Raw genomic sequence first — 8,714 nt, 5'->3', positions numbered from 1 at the left:
CGAGTCGAAAAAATTTATCAGAGCATCAAAGATTTTTTGTGTCAATTTCTCGTTTTATGGACGACAGCTTTAATTACATTCATTTCCCCGCACTAAAGCATAATTAAGTCCTAATTCACTTTTTTGAATGATTTATGGCGGAGCAGATAGAATTAATTACCATCTTACTCTTTTTACGCTATGCTATTTTTGATACGATAAGAGAGAGAGAGAGAGAGAGAGAGAGAGAGAGAGAGAGAGAGAGAGAGAGAGAGAGAGATGCTACCTTAGGCGAGGCCCCGTTCAAAGTAAAAATGCAAACCTTCGTGCAGAAGTTTTGCGGAAAGATGCAAAGTGATGTCGGAAAATGTGCTCGTGGGGGTTTTTTTCTTTTAATGGCCTCTTTATACTAGAATGCTTTGTAGTACCCTGCTTTTACATTTTTACATGGAAAGGGACCTCTCCCAAAGCAGCCTTTGAAGAAGAAAGAGATGTTTTTCTTTTCTTATTTAATGAAATCAAAACAACGTAATAAAAAGAGGACCTGTTCTTAGCCACGTAAAAATAAGTCTAATCCTTCGGGCCAGCCCTAGGAGAGCTGTTAATCAGCTCAGTGGTCTGGTAAAACTAAGCTATACTTACTTACTTACTTTGGGCGGAGACACTAAACGTCATTTTGAAGGACGGTGTCAAAGTATCTGGTACTGGGATTTTTCAGAAGAATAAGTTTTTTACCCGTGGCTGTAAATATTTCAAAACGTTGCTTAATTATGGGAAAAGTAACCTAATTTAAGCAAATTACATTATTGCTAATGCTTCGGTTGACATATTGCGAGTAAACGATGTAGATTATTTTATCCACCTCTCTCTCTCCCTTTTTTTTTCTTTTTTAAAGTTATGCAGGAAATGTATATAAAAAAACTTTCTCTGCTCCATTAGTTTAATAACAACTAGCCCGTTCATTTGTTTTTAACCATTTCGAAATGAGTAATACCACTAGGAGCACAACCGCATTAACAAAAATTTCGAGTATGAAATAGAACAGATAGCATTTTGCATAATTCAATTTGGATTTAGTGGATCCAGTCCTCAATCTTCAGAGTCAATACTTCAACTATCGCTCCGTCATAAACCACTGGCAAAAGGTCTGTTTTACGGACGAAATTGAGGGCCAGGCCTCAGTGTCCAGAGTCTTCACGTGTTGTTTCTCTCCTTGATACCCGTCCTCCAGAGCTCCCCGCCAAATTTGCTTTTCGCTTTAGGGACGTTGCCAGTCGGGGGACAGCACTGGCCGTTGAGTTTGGAAAGATCTAGATGGGGGCTTTGATATGATTCTCTTCAAAGTTATCTGTGATATCTTCCCCGTCTCTGTGCGTTTTATGCTAACAAAGCATTTTTCCATGTGACCGAGAATTAAGTTAAGTTCTGTCATTTTCCGAAGGCAGAGTGTGTGCACAACAATTACGGACCAACATCCATCACTCTCGTTCTCTCTCAGGTAATTCAAAAGATGGTTTGCAAAAGGAAGTTTTAACTTGAATTTAGTCGCTTGAGTCCTGTTAGAGTAAATTTAGGCGACATTCCTTGCCAATTTTGCCCGTCTACATTACGCCCGTTGTTCAAATTGATTTTACGGCTGATCCTCAGTTATTTAACTATAGAACAACGCTATATATATATATATATATATATATATATATATATATATATATATATATATATATATATATATATATATATATATATATATATATATATATATATATATTTTAATTTCGTAACTTAGACGGCGGAAAATTATATGTACATGATCTTCTAAATTTTTAAGTGACCAATAGCAGAAAGATGGTGTTTATGGTGCTTTCATTGGGCCTACATTATCTTACTTTATTTCAACAAGTGTTTTGTTTTTACTTTTTTTACTAGTTACATGATGATGATGCCATCATGTTTTTACTTTTTTACTAGTTACATGATGATGATGTCATCATCATCATCATCATCATCGTCAACGCCTTTAAAGCCGTGCGATCCAACGAGCCTAAAAAAAATTCCGTCATTCACGTCTGTCCTGGTATTTATTTTCCAAAAATTTTTACTCACCTCCAGCCTCCCGTCTTATAGTTTTCATCCAAGTAGGAGCCTAGTTGACCCTAGCACGTTCTGTGCCTCTAGGGATTGTTCAAATGACATGCCAAAGTCATCTCCATCTCCCTTTTATCATTAAATGTAATTTGCGTAATTTCCCTCTAAGTATCATTTATCTTGGTGTCACACCATCTGACGCCTTGTTTTTCTCAATCGACTAAACTTTTAGATACATTTTCATCGTCGTACCATGATTCATGTCAGTATGACAATACATGTCGTAGGAGACTGATGCATATTTATGTTGCAATTCTTACAACTGCTTGCCCACCAGGTGCTGTGAGACAATGATGAGCCGAGTTATCTCGGGTGTGTGATGCTTAAAATGGCACCACTTGAGAAAATGAAACGTTTAGACTATGGCCAGTGTTACCAAACAATTAAAATAAAGTCTAGGTTGTATCACAAAAAATTTTCAAAAGGCGGATCAGTCATAGGTTCAAGCTATGCACTGATGTATATGTTGTTGATCCACTGAGTCTTCTAAATTTCCCCACCAAATTCCTCTAGCCAAAATTGCAACTCCCATAGAATTCTAAGAGTCACGAGATTTTAAATTAACGCCAAGATCGCCCGTGAGCAACTGGGGATTGTAAAATCCCTCGTCAGTAGTAGCCCAAGGAATATTGGTGAAAAACGCCATTATGCCTGCCATTGCAAGTCCTCTGTTGCGCCTAGAAAAATCTTCGTTGCTTTCGAAGTAGATTTTTCGTTTTCTGTACAGGAAAACTATTGAGATGGCTGTTTGTCTGTCCATCCGCACTTTTTTATGTCTGCACTTTTTCTGTCCGCCCTCAGATCTTAAAAACTACTGAGGCTAAAGGGCTGTATACTGGTATGTTGAGCATCCACCTTTCAGTCATCACACATACCAAACTGCAGCTCTCTACCCTCAGTAGTTTTTATTTTCTTTAAGGTTGAAGTTAGCCATGATCGTGCGTCTGGCACCGCTGTGGGTGCCAACAACACAGGCCACCACCGAGCCGTGACTGGGAGTTTCATGGGCCGCGGCTGAGAGTTTCATGGGCCGTGGGTGAGAGTTTCATACAGCATTATACGCTGCACAGAAAACTCGACTGCTTTTTACTTTTTTTATTTTCTGTCCTCTACAGTCTATTTTCAACACAAAGGAAGGGCCATTTTGTCGTTAGGGAACTTTCTTTGCAAGTTTACGGGGTTTCTTGCGTTGTAAGAATGAAGGGTATAAATTCATTAAGAACATCTCAGGATACAGAACAAAAATATACGAAGAGAAGTAATAAAATGGGAGCAATAACATAAAAATTGAAACTTCCTTCGGAGACAAACGCCAGTCTTTTCATTTCCCTTTTCTTTTCCTGTTAACACTCTGGACTAGTTACGTTACGTTGCCGTCCCATCGACCTCCACACTGAAATATAAATTCATATAAACGAGAAGAATTTGCAGGCAGTTTATTGAGGGGCGACGGGAATTGCAAAAATCCCAGTCAACCGGCCACGTCAGTCAAGCGCGAACAAAAATCCCAGCCTTTCATGTTATTAGGATTTTTACTCCTCCCGACAGAATTGCTGATGGCCTCTTCGTTTTTCGCCTTCGGGTCATTAGAGATTTTTGCTTTCATTTGCTCCGCACTAGAAATGCACAGATGTATATACACAGGTACGTATACACAGTGTATATAATCTGCATCTGTATATATATATACATATATATATATATATATATATATATATATATATATATATATATATATATATATATATATATATATATATATATATATATATATATATATATAACAGGTGTGCGTAGGGACACAAAAGTTATGAATAAAGAAATAAGTAACGTAAAAATGAAAGTCAAGTGAGCGAACAGCAAGAAATCCAGTCCTATTTAGTATGATTATCTTGGACAATTTGAAGGTCAGTTCTCATAAAAGATTTCTCCCGTCGAAAGGGCTATGCAATGCGATCGATCAGAGTATATGACCCCGCTTCCTGTGACAACTCCCATATACTCCTAAAGATGGCAGACGAGGAAAGACTTTTAGATGCAATCACTGAGTTGGAATGACATTTTTAAGCGCCATTTCCACTCGTTGCTTTGTTTCTTCTTCATTGGATTCATGGGAAAAAATAAAGAAAAAAAATGCTCACGTTATCGAATTGAGCCTAGTTTCCAATCTCTGACGAACACATTCCCCCAAATAATGAGATCTTTGAACATGGATGACTGCCATTTAATCTCACATATTTGTGATTGGCATAAAACGACTGAAGAAGATTAAACTCGGTGTTATGAAAAGAGATTAGTCCTTCAATCTCCTGGAATGATTTATTTTGAAGCTGACTTACAAGAGGGAGAAACAAATGAAAAATGTCAGGAAACGAAGATATTACCGTCACTGCAGCCGGTAATCATCACTGCAATGCCACTGACTGGGCAACACAGCCACAGATATTATCAAACAACTTGATAAAGCAATAGAATCTTGATAATTTACAATTCCGATACATTCCAAATGTTATAATTAAACTGAGGAAAGACTTAGTGATGAATGTATAGCTAGACCATACGTGTATTAGCGTAATTGTCCTTAAATTTTTAGCGGTAGCGAAGTCAGCCAGACCCAGATCTTGAGAGAGAAATCACAAAAGAAGACGAAATAAAAAAAAAAATATGTGAAGAAAGTCATAACAATGAATACTTAAAAACAACTAACAATAGAAGGAGTAGATAAGCGAGAAAAAGGGCTCAATAATCCTTTTACTCCGAAAGATGCCTCAGTGTCATGCTAGCAGCCCACTATAAATTGAATGGTCTGAAAAGGCATACTTATCACGTTGTTCTACATGCCTTAATTACCACCACTACTTATGATTACAGTAATAACGGGTATGGTGACATTACCCACATACCCACATCAGTGATGAAAATAAAAACTATAACAATAAGATTAGTTGTAGTGATAAAGATAGAAATGCCATTACCGTTAGCAGTGAGACCATGAACAATATATTATATTTCTACCAACGGGAAGAGGGGACGATAGAATTAACAGTGCCCTACCGCCATTCATAATGACAAAACAATATATATAATGACAATAATAATGTTCTATTTTACTCTTTCAGTTCAGCCTGATCATCGTCATCGTAGCAGCCATCATCGGAATCACCCAGGGCCTGCCTGAGCCAGCCGTCATCGTGGACGGGAGACCAAACATGATCCCAGACGCTTACGTCCAGCCCCCAAGGTTCCACTACCGCGGTTTCCAGAGGTCCTACCCAAAATATGACTGGTCTTAAATTGCTGTTTTGCTGTCAGATAGGACGGGATAGGATGGCTCGAGATGGTGCAAAAAGACGAATAGGAGAGCAACCATTTGCACCATCTTTTCGTTGTTTTGGTGACTCATTTCTAAATTACCTTCTGATATAGCTCACCAGAAGAGTATGTAATCAAAACCGCTTTGTGTGAGTCCAAATGATCAGGACGGCCACTAGATGATGATTCATAAACAGATATTTACAAGTTTTACTATGTATATGAATTACGCTTCTTGAATTTATGCTGATAGTTTCATGGTAAAAAATCTTGATATGTATACTCATTCTATTCTATAAGGTTGCTAATTTCAGGAATAGAAGCCCCAAGATGTACCTGAATTTCAGCGCTTTTAACACTGACAGTAATATCTGAACAGAAGATTATGCCACAGCCTATCAGATTTCGTATGCAAAAGTGTTTTAAGAGAACATCTCGTTTCATATTAAATCAAGGGCTATATCAATAAAATAATTTAAGAAATGGAAGGTTTTCTTTTATCCATATTTTGGAAATTCTTAGAAAACAAGTTAGATTCATATAATTACTGTGGTAACCATTTTTTCCTGTACTGATCTGTTACTTCCCGTATCCTTCAGAATTTTTCAAAATGATTTGATCTTATTCCTAGGTGGCTCTTACAAAGGACATTTTTGAAGCTACCAACTGGAGATATAACCTTCACTTTACTAAAAGAGATCCGTAGTGGTGATGAAATGCAGCCACGTTGTAACCTTCAACCTTCAAACAAGACATTTACAGCAGATTGCTGTAAAAATCGTTCAGATAATTGAAACAAGCATGAAATTTGGCACAAACATTCCTAAGACTACGCTCTCTTAGAAAAGGGCGCTGGCCACCTGAAAATCCAAGATGGCGGCTATTTTTCAAAATGGCCGCCATCTATGTTGAGATCACTGGTTTGGGAGCATCTATTGGATGGAATATGCCAGTTTTTTTTTTTTAAACCTCGACTTTTAGGTTATAAAAATGTTCCATACCACACATTTTATTGAAAACCCTTACTAAATGAATTGTAACCAAGATGGCGTACAAAATGGTTGCCATAAAAGTTTTTTTCTATCCACAGCGCTAGCAGACATAGAGACCAACTGTTTTTATTTAATGGTATATTCATGTGATCAGACAGTTTAACTAATATGCTATTTTCAACTGAAATAGTAATGGTATGGTCACATACAACATTGTGTCTAAGACTGTAACCATAAAAAGAAAAGAAGAGAAATACGGACTAAACGCAACCAATCTATGTATAGGTCTCTCAACCTACACCTTTGAAAAATTCGAGGATAAGAAGGTAGGCATAGCATGACACGTTGGATGCTCAAGCTAGATTATCTACTGAAGAGAGAGGGCAATATTTATCTAGACTTCACATTTGCAAGTGCGCAGAGCTGTGCAGGGAAGACCCAGCTTGTAGCACTTGCAGCACCTTTCCCGACAGCCTGCTTTGCATCCACATTTGGTAAGCTGTTGGCAACTCTTGGCTAAGGGCGAGTTGGTTGTCAGAGGACTTGCCATGCTTCACCAGACTTTTGCCATCCCCACTCAGCAGGGTTCTCTGGCTGTGGCTGACACTGGGTGGCCTGCCCCCACACAACCAGCCTGGTACGCAGCACGCTTGGTGTGTTGGAGGAGAGCTCCCTGGTTGGTGGAATGGCCTCATATGCCCTTTGTTTTCTGGCAAACATATCAAGTCTAGCCTCATCCACAGTGCCAGCAGTGCTGGATCTTTCATACATAAGTATGACAAACCTCTCCAGGACCTTCAGGTCACTCTCTTCCACTCTGAGAGGGTAGTGACTCAGTTTGGAGAACACAGTGGAGGCCTCTGGAAAGATGTTCCATGTCTGCCAGGCGGTCTTCTTGCCCTTGCTCCGGAAGGCTGACACTGTATCACAGCCTGTGAACATGGAAGAAGAGCATGCCATTCACCTTCTCCTGGCCCAGAGAGTTGCACAGGTCATGCACAGCAATCCAGCGCAGGCTCTGGCCTTGGCCAAATGCCACCCATAGCTTCTCTAGCCCTAGATTGTGGAGAGTGGAGAAAGCACTGACTGCAACGACAAGAACATCTGTGTCATTTGCTTTAACCGTGATGGTCTTGGCTCCATGTTCTGTGGCATATTTGGCATGGAGAAAGATGCAGTGTCAGCTTCCTCATGAGAGCACTTTTCCAGTCCCTGAAGACTAGCCTCATGAGTGCTGAGGACAGCAGACCCTTTCGTGGCAATGACAACATTTGTGGCAGACATCTGGGCAACTTTGTCTGCCAGGAACTGGAACAACTCTGTCTTGTTGGCATCGTGTCTTAGGAAATTGCGCCAGTTGGATGGAATTGTGTTCTTGTCTGTCACCTTGCGCCTTCCTCCTTGACCACGTTGGAGCCTGGTCTCAGCTTTGAGGCTGGATGTATTGTATACATCAAATACAAGATGTGATGATGTGTACTTGCTGCTATAGGATTGTATCACAGGCAAGAAGCCGCAAAGTGCATAGCCCTCAAAGGTCTTTCCTTTCTTTGGTGGCAAGGCATGGACCAAAGCTGATCCATCTACAATGAGGACATCAGTCTTTGGTTCTTTGTCTTCTAGTGTAACATGACTCTCCAGGACCGAGGTCAGCTGAGACTTCTGACATGTGTACAGCCTACCACCCTCACTAAGGGAAGCTGGGAATGTTTGATTCTCGTTCGTGAATGTGTCCGGCAATTCAGGCACCGACCTCACTTTCTCAGGTGCAAACTTTAGTTGCTGTCTTTCCTGTCCAGTGTTCTCCTTGGTGGGGTGCTGAAATATGGAGATGCTAGTTCCATGGAAGGAGGTAGTGGCAGTAGTTGCAGATGGGTTGTGGTCGATGTTGTCCATCACTGCAGTGGTGAACAACCCTTTTCGCAGTACTGGGGACAGACCACACCCTCCTCCACATATTTGCTAACTGTGGCATCTCCTAACTGTGCAGAGACCTCCAGTACTCTGTCATAAGAGATACTGAGGCCATACTGATGTAGCATTTCAACCAGGTTTCTCTTCCTGGTTTTGGCATAGACTGAGAGTCCCATGTAGACTGGGAATGGTGTTTCTCTGTCTTTGGAGTGTCTATGAGTTGTTGCTCCCTCTTTGTATCGGGAGTAGCAGTTGAACTGCATGAGCTGTGCAATGGCCTGGTCTGACTTTGATGCTCCAAATCGTAACTGTGACTTGATGTCAGCCCCATGCTCAACCATCCCTACAAACTGGAGCAGGAGAGGAGGCACA

General features: G+C 40.2%; 1 long non-coding RNA gene across 1 annotated transcript in view; it reads left to right on the top strand.

The window, feature by feature from the left end:
* LOC136844706 (uncharacterized) overlaps positions 1 to 5,920 on the top strand; it is a 6,203-nt gene extending 283 nt beyond the window's left edge. Inside the window, exon 2 of the long non-coding RNA XR_010854972.1 lies at positions 5,244 to 5,920. This is a non-coding gene — a long non-coding RNA (uncharacterized lncRNA). The remainder of the gene's footprint in view (positions 1 to 5,243) is intronic.
* The last annotated feature ends 2,794 nt before the right edge of the window (positions 5,921 to 8,714 follow it).

Source organism: Macrobrachium rosenbergii, chromosome 13 (assembly GCF_040412425.1).
Source record: "Macrobrachium rosenbergii isolate ZJJX-2024 chromosome 13, ASM4041242v1, whole genome shotgun sequence".
Lineage (NCBI taxonomy): Eukaryota > Metazoa > Arthropoda > Malacostraca > Decapoda > Palaemonidae > Macrobrachium > Macrobrachium rosenbergii.
Note: the sequence above shows the minus strand (reverse complement) of the source record. Positions and strands in the feature narration are given on the sequence as shown.